Source organism: Jaculus jaculus, chromosome 11 (genome assembly GCF_020740685.1).
Source record: "Jaculus jaculus isolate mJacJac1 chromosome 11, mJacJac1.mat.Y.cur, whole genome shotgun sequence".
Lineage (NCBI taxonomy): Eukaryota > Metazoa > Chordata > Mammalia > Rodentia > Dipodidae > Jaculus > Jaculus jaculus.
Window position 1 is genome coordinate 2,697,498 of NC_059112.1, and position 12,827 is coordinate 2,710,324.

Genomic DNA, 12,827 nt, shown 5'->3' on the forward strand with positions numbered 1-12,827 from the left:
CTGGCTCAGGACATCACTGGAGCGCAGGATGTCTGGGATGAGGTTCAGGGCAGCGAAGCCAGGCTGCTGTGTCACCTGTCCCTGCTACTCCATAGCTGCACTCCTGCACGGTGGACTCTGCCCCTCAGAAACTACTCACCCTCCCCCGCACCATCCCTGTCACATGTGTGGTTGGCCTGCGAAGTGGTTTCACGCCTCCTTCCTCATCCCCACCTGTGGCGGTCAGGTTCGCATTGCTAGTAGAAAACACCTGAACAAGAGCAGCTTGTGGGAACAAAAGATGTTTATTTTGGCTTACAGGCTTGAGGGGAAGCTCCACGATGGCAGGGGAAAATGATGGCATGAGCAGAGGGTGGACATCACCCCCTGGCCAACATCAGGTGGACAACAGAAACAGCAGAGTGTGCCAAACACTGCCAAGAGGAAGCCGGCTATAAAACCCATAAGCCCGCCCCCAACAATACACTGCCTCCAGGAGGCGTTAATTCCCAAATCTCCATCAGCTGGGAACCCAGCATTCAGAACACCTGAGTTTATGGGGACACCTGAAGCAAATCACTGCAGTCTCTTTACCCACCAGTCTGCCAACTGTTACTTGAACATTGATTACTTTATTCTCCAGTAGTGAGGATGAAATAAAGGGTCTTGAACATGTTAGCGCTCCTAAGCCCACCCCTAAACACACCTCCTCCATCAGGGCTCTACCTCCCAAATTGTCACCTGCTTTGGACCAAACATTCAGAGCACACGAATTTATGGGGGACATCTGATTCAAACCACCACACAGCCGTAAGCCTCTAATCTGACAGCCCTTTCTCCCTTTCTTTTGGGGACCCCTCCCACTCTCTCAGGAGTCTTTTTCTATATTTTGCTTCATGCAATTTACTTTTGCCCTCCTCATTTCTTTGTTGCCATTCCTTAATTTCTCTTTGGCATGTGACACAAACTAGACAGCCATAGCCACTGGACACCAGTCCATCTGAGATGAGAAAGGCCCCTTCGCTCTCAAAGTCTGCTACACTATGACAGTCACTTCCAGTAGATTCCCGAAAGAGTCCTCTTAGATTGCCTCCGTCACCAATAGAACTCATTCCACGCAGACTCCTGGCCCACGGGAGCATCTTGAGTCTAGGCTCAAGAATGGGGTGGAGGCAGAGACGTAAACTACTGCGGCCACTGTGAAAGCCATCTCTGTTGTCAGCAGCCGAGCACGGGCTACTTCTCTGAGACCTGAGGAGAATTCCATCGGATCATCGTGTGAGTAGAGAGCGAGAACTGGGGGAAGTGCCGGCCACTTGTAAGAGCGCCACACTATGGTCTTGGTGCCGAATCAGAAACTGTGGGGGGTCTGCTATAGTACCTCTTCTGCAGAATTCTGATGCATCCTGGAGTTTGAGAGCCACAAATCTAATCCTTTTGTGGGGTGTTAATGACTGAACACAACATAAAAGTAATAAGCCAAAAATCTCGCTGCCTTCACGAGCCAGAATTCTTTCCATGATCCATTATTCTGGACATTTAATTTAAGCTTGATAATAGGAGATCCTGTATCAAATTGAATTTTTCTTTAATACTGTGCTTCTAAATAGACTATTACAGTGAGATCTTAGAGATTGCTAAATATTGGCTTTTGCTTTTGGATGACTTAATCTTTTAAATACAATGGATTTGCCAGGCTTTCTGTACCCAATGAGAAGTGTATGTTTCCTCTGACAAATAACTTGAGTAACCCATGTAGCTGTATGGTTGGTGCTAAAAGTAGTAAATTTGCTTGGTGCTAAAAGTAGTAAATTTGCTTGATTAATCTATCTTGAAACTGACACAGGGACCCTGGATTCTATCTCTGATGCAAGCTTGATTCTAAATCACAATGCAAGTGGTCAGGTAGGAGAAAGAGGGCCTGTGACATGTCACGGGACTAGGCTAGGCCTGCATTGTTCCCTGTCCCCTGGCCATCAACCACCTCTGGGATTGACCTGGAAAGCAGCGTTGGAGTCCCCAGTAGCATGTAGACATCTATTTTTATTTATTTATCTATTTGACAGAGATTGAGAGAGAAAAAATTGGTGCACCAGGGCTTCCAGCCACTGCAAATGAACTCTAGGTGCATGCACCCCTTGTGCATCTGGCTAACGTGGGTCCTGGGGAATCAAACCTGGGTCCTTTGGCTTTGCAGGCAAATGTCTTAACTGCTAAGCCATCCCTCCAGCCCTAGACATCTATTTTACCAACACTCAAGGCATGAGATGTTTAAGGTTGGATACAACCTCTCAGCCTTAGAAATTAACAAAAAGTCACTAATATGGATGAAGCTGAACAGTATCTTAGAGCCATACCTGTCATGGAAGTTACTACCTCCTAATTTCTCACATAAATCATGGTGAATTTCACCATCAAGTCGTTCACACACCTCTCATTGCAACTTCTCCCTCTGGAAAGTAAAGATTGTTAGAATTTATTTAAAGTTGCACTAATATATCTGTGTGTGGAGGGGACTAGTTTAACAATTGTCCTTTTTACATTCACAGCACAGACATACATGCAGACATATACCTATGTCCTTAGAGGTATAGAAATGTGGGTATGTTGAGAAGTCATGGTTTAACATAAACATATAGCAGTGTGTGTACAAATCAAAGAGGGTTTCTTTTGGTTTTTTCAGGGTAGGGTCTCACTCTAGTCCAGGCTGGCCTGGAATTCACTATGTAGTCTCAGGGTGGCCTCAAACTCACGGTGATCCACCTACCTCTGCCTCCCGAGTACTGGGATTAAAGACAGGTGCCACTATGACCCGCTCCAAATCAAAGAATTCTTGAATCATGAAAACAGATTCCAAGGAGAAGGTTCTAGTAACCTGGCAGGCTTAACTCTGCCAGAATCATAATTACGGGAGATGAGCAGACATGGTCTATCTTACCCTAATAAGCATCGGATTTGCACGAGTTGCCGGGATTCTTGACCCTGTCCTCACTGTCTTCACACGGTCCCGATCTCATGACCATTACAGAGGAACTATAACGCTCACTCAGTAACCCCGCATGTCCCTCTCACGAAGCTCCTGGGAGACCCAGCAGGGCACTGCAAGGCTGCCTCCTGAGCTCTGACGACCATGGTCCTGCAGGGTACTGCAGTAGATTAGCGCCGAGGTCTACAGCGATGCTTTGAGAGGGTGACCCCTTACCTGAAACCAGTCTCCCTCAGAGACCCTTTTTTCTGAGAACAGGAAGAGTGAATGTGCCTGCTTGAGCCCAGATAAGGAAGAACAGGCCTGGGCCCTTCCCAGCCACCGGGGGCCACAGCCCTCCATGAGTGGGTGCCCCATCAGCTACAGTCACAAGAGCCAGGCCCACTCAGACCTTGGTAACCCACCGATGACTGTCGTCAGGCAGGAAGCTGGTGAGGACCCCAGCTTTTGCGATCCAATGCAGCATGAGATGCTGTCTGTGAGCAGTCAGGTTTCTGGCCTGAAAGGGGAACGTTTTCCAGGTTTGCTGGGTGAAGCTGTAGATGAGCCCAAACAGGCCACGGCTTGCCACTTAGCTAAGCAGGCATCTGTGTTTGCTTTAAGGGGAGACTGCAGAGGCCTCAGGAGACAGCCTAGAAGAGGTGACACCCAGAAACCCACTGTGGATGTGTGATGACCCACTTTGGTTTAGAAAGGAAGCATGTTTCTTGTCCAGGGCTCGCAATTAGCAAGAAATGCAAAATCATCTTATGCAAGCACAGCGCTGCTAATAGCAGGGGATTTTGGTCATGTTTATAATCGCTTATGAGGCCCACAGGCTCATTTGTTTGTTTTTGAGGTAGCGTCTCACTCTAGCCCAGGCTGACCTTGAACTCATGGCGATCCTCCTACCTCTGCCTCCCAAGTGCTGGGATTAAAGGCATGTGCCACCACGATCAGCCTGAGGAACACATTTTGATGAAAGAATTCATGGCTGTGGTATTCCAGCAGGTTCTTTAATTTGCAGCACATCCTCAATAAATCTTGATGTGTTGCATCCACTCTTAAAATCACCAGCGCTGCCAGCTCTGGGCGTCTTCTTAAATATTTATGAGAAATCTGTGTCACCAAAGATGGATTACAAAATGAAAATTAACATTCAGAGGTCACAAGTTTTCCTTTGAAAGCCAGTCAGGACCATTACATTTTACTGACATTAAGGCATTTATTTGGAAACATTGGGAAACTGTCAGAGGTTCTATTGCCTATTTTTTTTTATTTTACTTATTTGCTTATATGTGTGTATTTGTGTGCCAAGGTCTTGCCACTGCAAATGAACATCAGATGCATGCACCACTCTTTGGGTCTGGCTTTATATGGGTGTTAAAAAATTGAACCCAGGGCTGGAGAGATGGCTTACAGATTAAGAGAGAGAATGGGTGTGCCAGGGCTTTCAGCCACGGTAAACGAACTCCAGACACATGAGCCACCTTGTGCATCTGGCTTACATGAGTCCTAGGGAATCAAACCTGAATCCTTTTGCCTTTGCAGGCAAGCACCTTAGCCGATAAGCTGTCCCTCCAGCCCTCCTCGGTGAGCTTTTTTTTTTTTTTTTTTTTTTTTTGGTCCAAGCTGGCTAGGTCACATTTCTCCTGTGTAGCTCATCCTCTGTCATCCATGAGATTCACTCTTGAGTTGATTGGGCAAAGAGCCCAAATCCAGTGACTCCACGGAGCCTTGGTGACCACCAAGAGCCCAGCTCCCACGCGGAGCCCACCTAAGAGCTGAGATAAGGCTCCACTGCTCTCAAAAAGAACCGTTTCAATATGGTAGGTCTGTTTTCAATTGTTTGAAAAACCTCTACCTTCACTTCCATAGTAATTAGACTACTTTCCCTTCCTCTTTACCCACTTCCTCACCAGTTTGTTGTTATTTATTTTTTATAGTGGTATTTTTCAAGAATAAGTCAGGAAAATGGATAGAGGAATATTCAAACCAGAAACTGACATAATCAAAATGATTTTATTTGTTAAGTTTGGTTAAATGTTACTTAATGTAACATATTATAATTATGTCTTTGTTACCCTTTTGTGATATCACATGCACTCAAAATGCTATATAAATAAATAAATATTAAGGATCTCTGAGGCTTTAACTCAGAGATCCCATGTTCTGATCACAGACACAATTTTTAGATAATGGATTATATCATTTTCCCTGCTAAAAGAAGATAGAAGAGACGCAGAAGAGGCATCACAGGGAAGGAAAACTGTCTTCGCTGACTTGCAGCATCTGCCGATGTACGCAGCACAGGGGCAGGTTGCGCGCCTCGAGGGGTTTCCCCTGACTGAGGTGAAGCCGAAGAAAGCACGGTCACTTTGGCAGTTCAGTACGAGACACCAACAACACTCACCTCCAGGAATAAACGCGTCCTTCCGACGTGCTGGCCATGAGATGGATGTCCATGTATGACCACCAGCTTTCAGTTTTTATTAAAAAGAAACCAAAAGGGAAGAGAAACGACTGTCTTGCTCAGGAATTGACAGTTAGATTTTGAAGGAGCTAGAATCCACCAAGACAATAGTGAAGGAAGATAGGAGAAAGCTAGCTTTTTTTTGTTTTTGTTTTTGACAGTTTCAGTTAGAGATTGAGGCCCAAAGAAAACCAGATACTACCCACATGCCACCTTGCCCTCTGCGGCCCACAGTCTAGCTCACTACCTAGATAGATGGTCCAGGCGGGCTGGCCCTGAGGCTCACCCTCCAAATCTACGAATCAAATCAGGTCTTCCCCTTACATACCTGAATCTGACAGAAAGAAAGCACCTTCTGTATTACAAAGGCCGCCGCCTTCTTTCTGCCCTCTCTCTCGGGCTTCCCTCTTGTCTCTGCTTGGATACGTGAGGAGCTTCTCCTCTCACCCAGCCTGGCTGCTCGCGTCGAGTAGGGGAGGAAGGCATAGAACACTGTTTCTTGGTCTGCATGGCTTTTCTGCTTGCCTCTGCTTTATAGTTTGGGGTGACTTCTGACTTCAGTTCCATGTATGATTTTCCTCTGGTCTCCTAATCTATGTGCATATTTGCCTTACACTCCATATCTACCAGTGGGTGCTTTCACCACCTCTAGGCTTGCTATCTGTAAAATTGCTTTAAACTTGGAGTAACCATGCATGTAACCCTCTTCATTCCTCATTTCTCCTCCGAATCTCCTGGTCTCTGCTTTGATATCTGCCCTGTCATTTTTTTCTTGAGCCTCGCCATTGCCCTCTTAACTTCCCTACATGGAAAAACACATGGCAGATGATATGGGGGTTCCTCCTAACTCTCTGCACACAAGTTCCTAGATTCCACTTTCCATGCATTTGCAGCTCTACTCCAGTCTCTTTCTAAAAAACCTCAAAACTACACTGTTTTCCACATGAAAGCATGTTTCCTACTTCCTAGACCCCAATCTTCCTTAAACCCCACAACTTGTGATTTCCCCCTAAATAAACTAATAATTTATAATTTATCCTTCTTCAGTCCATCTTTACTAATTCTTTGTTAAAGGTAGGAGAGAACCCAAAACTTGGAGTTTATAAAATCTGGGGGACCCCTCCTGAGCCCATAAATTCTCCATCAATAGTGGAGAGGGAGGGAAGAAATACTTATAAGGGCTTTGATGAAAATACTAGTCATTGAGTACTTAGACTATAGCAGAATCTCTTTTGATAGATTGTTTAACTTCAAGGAGGAGCTCAGTAGGAGAAAGAGATAAAATTCTGTAAGATTTTCAGAAAATGAGATCATTTCTCACTGAGATCAATGAGAAAGCAAGGGAAAAGTGACCCTGTACTTAGCCTTGAGTGTCTCATTGTAATGACTAGCAAACCACTGCTAATTTTCAGCATGTCATTTATAAAGCCCACCTAGTGTCCCTCCAGTGAAATAAACACAGTTGTGTTATTATTTAGAATATTTAATAGCATATGAAAATACATGGTTTTTCAGACTGTATCCTGCCCTAAGAGACTCCAGGAGAGAGCCACCCCGTCATACCTCAAAAGGAATTCCTGACTGTCCCATGGGCTTCAGCTTGCCTCAGTCCCCACCAGTGACATGGCCTGTTCGAGTTAATGTCTGGACCTGCATGTACATCGGCCAACTGCTGGACTGGCTCCTCCCCCTCAGGAGGGCCTCCACCGTTTCACACCTCTGCAGCTCTGAGTCTGAGCCCGGACCTAGCACAGCTGGCCTCCACAGCAGCAGTCTATCCAGCAGACTTCTTGCCTGGGTTTGATACCTGATTCCTGCAGAGACTCTCTGCATTCCTATAAGCTCCCTGCCTCTGCTTATCTAGATATATTTATTGTGTGGTATATAGTGTGTGATCTGAAAGTTAGTAATCCAGATTGGAAGGAAAGGACCTGCATTTGCCTCAGCGTACATGTCAAGGATAGCAGGAGAACATGGCAAATTGCCACCAATAAAACTGCTATATCCTGTGAATTTATTGTTTTTCAACAAATTCTTACACTAAGGCAGAAATATGTACATGTTTCTGTCCACATGCTCACACTAGATATTTAAATGTTGATTTTTGAAATATCTAAACTAGACTGTGTTCCTCAAATTTAATGACTGTATGCCTGGGTATCTGTTTTGTGGCTTTGTTTCTTTTTGGTAGGGTCTCATGTAGCCCAGGCTGGTCAGGAATGCTCTTTGTAACTGAGGATCACCTTAAATTTCTGATCCTCCTTACATTACCCCCTGAGAGCTGGGATTACAGGTCTGTTCCATCTATTCAGTTTTGTGTGGTGCTGGGGATAGAACCCAGGGCATGCGTGCTAGGCAAGTGCTCTACCAACTGAGCTGCATCCCCAGACCCTGGGTACTTTTTTAAAGTGAAATCTTTTAAATAGATCTGAAGAAGAGCTTTGATTCTGTTTGTCTGGTCAGCGGCTGGGTGATGCTCTGCTGCAGGCCCACCCTTGCCCTAGCAGAGCCCTAACTGGCAGTTGATATGTGGGTGCTGACCCTTTATCTCCAGACATGTGGGCTTCTTTCCTCGCTGACAGCACCGCTGAACAGCTGTTTCTTAGCAAGCAGCATGGTCAGGCTGGTGGGTCTGTACAAGAAAGGCCGTGGCAAGGAGAAACACTTGCCTTTGCTTGGCAGACACTTGTTCTCCGTCCTCACAGATGTGCACGGGCCTTGGGTTCTGGAGTACACCATGGGCACAGGCACCGTCACTCTTACCGGGTAGAAAGCACTTGTGCCTCACTGTGTTGTTTGCATTACAGTGTCAGTAAGTGCATGCTTGCTGACCCTTCCTTGGTGGTTTCAAATGTCCGTGAAGAAGGTAGTCATCTATGTGAGGAAATGACAACGTAGAGTGTATGTGACTTATATTCCTAACCACAGGAACTTTAAGAAATTATTATAGGGCTGGAGAGATGGCTTAGTGGTTAAGCGCTTGCCTGTGAAGCCTAAGGACCCCGGTTCTAGGCTCGATTCCCCAGGTCCCACATTAGCCAGATGCACAAGGGGCGCATGCGTCTGGAGTTCGTTTGCAGAGGCTGGAAGCCCTGGCGCGCCCATTCTCTCTCTCTCCCTCTCTCTGTCTTTCTCTCTGTGTCTGTCGCTCTCAAATAAATAAATAAATAATTTTTAAAAAAAGAAATTATTATAAATAAAAGGCAACTGTCACACCATGTTAAACTTTGAATCAAATAATGTCTGGTCACAGATCTTTGGAGTGGAAATCTGTTAAGTCTGTAAGTCTAAATTCATACATGTTGGTTATTGACCACATGTAATTTATCACTGGCCCTTTTCCTATGCAAATTCTGTATATTCAAGCAGCTGAAAGGTTTTTTTTTTTTTTAAATAACTAAACATAATTCTGAATATCCAGGACACGATTTTTTAAAAATATATTTTATTTATTTGTTTATTTGAGGGGGAGAAAGAGGAAGAGAGAGAGAATGGGCACACCAAGGCTTCCAGCCTCTGCAAACGAACTCCAGACGCATGCGCCCCCTTGTGCATCTGGCTTACTTGGGGAATTGAACAGGGATCCTTTGGCTTTGCAGGCAAATGCCTTAACCGCCAAGCCCAGGACAAGATATTTTTAATGAGAACTATCCACCAAAAACTAGCTGTTAATTTGTTTTCCCTATTTCCTACTCACTTTTAGCTTCATTTCTGTGGGAACATGTTTTAAGAATTGAACTTTGAAGCAGTGTGTGTTCAATGTCAACTTTCAGTTTGAAATGTAATTATTTGATTAGTTTTCATATACTTTTTGTTGGCAGTAAATGTGTGGGATTTAGTTAGCTGCAAATAATATGTGTTTTCATATTTACAGACAAGAGCAGAAGGAGTCATCATTTGAAATGGGTCTTGTGGTAGATTGAATTAAGTGTCCCACCCCATAAAAGAATGTGTTCTGAATGCTAGGTCCCCAGCTGATAGCAACTTGGGAATTGGAGCCTTGCTAAAGGAGGTGTGTTGTTGGGGGCAGGCTTATAGCTATTACAGCTATCTTCCCCTTGCCAGTGTTTGCCACACTTCCCAGCTACTGTTGTCCACCTGATGTTGGCTAGGAGGTGATGTCCACCCTCTGCTCATGCCATCTTTTTTCCTGCCATCATGGGGCTTCCCCTTGAGTCTGTAAGTTAAAATCAACCCTTTCCTCCCACAAGCTGCTTTTGGTTGGGTGCTTTGTGCCAGAAACACAAAGGTAACTGCAACAGGAATGAATAAGAATCATTGTAAATTGAAGTTGGTCACTGGCAGAACTTCATTTAAAATGTGTTTCTAATACTTAAGATGTCTCTATATCTATTCAGACTTAAGACGCTTCTGCATCTAGTCAGACTTGACTTTAGATGTCTCTGCATCTAGTCAGACTTAAGACGTCTGTGCGTCTATTCAGACTGCATCTAGTCAGAGTCTAGCACATGAGCAATAGACAATAGCCCCAAGAAGAGGAAATAAACAAACTCCACAGATAATGAAGAAAGAATATTCATCTATACTTTAAATTATTTCTCATGATATAATAACAATAATGTATCCAAAGCATTGATATTGTTAAAGCATGTCTGTCAAGACTTTCCTAGGGGAATTCTGATTTTCATGAAATTTGCTAATCACAAGGCAAACAGGGTTTATAATGAAACAATAATAATTCCCATTATTTTCTACTGACTAGGAAAAGAATTCATACTAATATTCACTTCTTGTTTTTCCTGTTCATAGTCACAAAGAAACTTTAAAATAAATCCCTCAATATTACATGGATCTTCAGGTGATGGTGTCAGTCAATAACATGCTGATGGCCCAGGCAGAGCAATCAATAAACACCTTAGTATTCAAGGGTATGATTCCTTCTCTTGAGGAAGCTCTTCTCTAAGAGCTTGGTCTTCCAGGGGCAGGCTTATTAAACATAGGTTTATAAACTCCTAAAGATTATACATGGGGTGTGGCTCACATTCATGTTCTTACAATGCACTACATAATTATTTGACCAGCTCTCATCAGAACAACCAATACCTTTCATGTACAATCTAGTTTTAAAAACATAAAGCAACAACCAGTTTGACTACCAATTGGTGACACATTCTGAAAATAACCCTGGCAATCTGACACTCTTGCACTTTCTGCAAGATCTAGTAGCTCCTCATCGACAGTCTCTGCTTCTTCATAAGCTGCTTTCTGAAGAAATTGAGCCGCCATAATGCCAGTGCTGAAATAGAATAGTAGATGCTAAATATAGAATTACTTTCCCCCCATCTTTCTCTAATGTATCACTGGCACCCTATTCCTTACTCCGGAATGATTTATTTTCAAATTTCAAACAAACAAATATTGATTTAAAAAAAAAAAAACACATACCTCTTACATTCTCCTCTACACGATTCTGGCAATTAACATGCTATATGGCTGGAGAGATGGTTCATCAATGGAGTATAGTTCCTGTAGAAAGAAGCATGATAGCCTAGGAGGCCTGAGTTCAATACCCCAGAATCCACACAAACAGCTGGGTGTAGCCATGAGCACCTTTGACCCTGTGCATGGGGGAACAGAGACCAGGGAATCACCCTCGCTGGAGACAAACAGCAAGCTCCAGGATCAGTAAGAGACTCCTGCTCAAATAGACAGAAGAGCAGCGGGCGGGACACTCAACATTCTGCTCCAGTTGCCACAGGCAAGTGCGTCCAGCTACAGCCAGGCCCACAGGGCACTGCATGGGCACTTACTGGAGCAAGCAAACACCACACACGTACCACCCAAACCATACGGTACACATACCATCTCTCACACACACATAGTCTCTCTCTCTCTCTCTCTCTCTCTCTCTCTCTCTCTCTCTCTCACACACACACACACACACACACACACACACACACACACACACACACAAAAGCAAAACTAAACAGTTTTATTTGCTCCTGTGATCTGGATGCTGGATTCCGCCAACTTTCATACATTGAAATCTTAACCCTCAAGGTATTAGAGAGTGGAAACTTAAAATAAGTTACAAGAATGGAGCCCTAGTGTCCTTGTAAAAGTGAACAAAGGGATCTCTTTCACCCTTCCCACCGAACGAAAACATAGCAAGAAGATGCCACCTGTAGCCCAGAGAGGGTATTCTCACAAGGCACCCAGTATGAGAAACATCCACATAACATCTTGACTTTGTGCTTCTCAGCCTCCCACACAGTGAGCAATGAACATCTGCTATCGGTAATCCTCCTAACATGGTATTTACTACAGCATCCCAAAGGGACTAAGGCATCTGTATTAAAGGAGCTCTTCCAGATTGAAATCCCCCATTAAATTCTGAAGTATATACATTCACACATTTTTTTCTTAAAATTTTTTGTTTATTTTTATTTATTTATTTATTTGAGAGTGACGTAGAGAGAGAGAGAGGTCACGACAGGGCCTCCAGCCACTGCAAATGAACTCCAGATGTGTGCGCCCCCTTGTACATCTGGCTAACGTGGATCCTGGGGAATCTAGCCTTGAACTGGGGTCTTTAGGATTCACAGGCAAGCGCTTAACCACTAAGCCATCTCTCCAGCCCCCATTCACACATTTTAAAACACTTTTTATTTACCATAAGGATAAGAACAATTTAACAGAATATCCTTCTCTTATACTTAACATTCACTGTATCTGTGAATGATTTATTTACATGTAAATGTGTATACAACTGGTTTACAAATGAGTGGCACTAGGCATGAAGGAATTTCTGAATGAAACTTGATGACTTGGTTATTTAGCTCTTTCATCAGAAGCTATTAGCACACTTACAAGTAAAGGAGAGCAACGGGAACAAAGTCTGCAGCCCTAGTTCCTTGTCAGGCTTAATTTGGCATAGAAAGCATCTCACATGGATTGGATTGCTTGCGGCCCCAGCCTCCTCATCACCAAGACTCATCACAGGGAGACACTTACTCTTCCTGGAAGCACTGTCTTCCTTCCTATACTAATGCCTTCTAAAGAGCTTAGCGGTTCTCTGTTAAATAAACAATTATTTACTATACAAAATAAAGAAAAGCTTTTGAGACTGTTGTTCTGTGTTTAACCTCTACTCATAAGAAAATAGAAGGAAGGCCTAGAGAGATGGCTTAGTGGTTAAGGCGTTTGCCTGCAAAGCCATAGGATCCCGGTTCAACTCTCCAGGACCCACGTAAGCCAGATGCACAGGGTAATGTATTCATCTGGAGCTTGTTTGCAGTGGATGGAGGCCCTGGTGTGCCCATTCTCTCTCTCTCTCTCACTCACTCTCTCTCTCAAATAAATAAATAAATAACATATTTTTAAAAAATAGAAGGAAAACACCCTGAGAGTTCGTGCTTCCCTGTGAAGTGTAAATAAGTTTTATTGCAC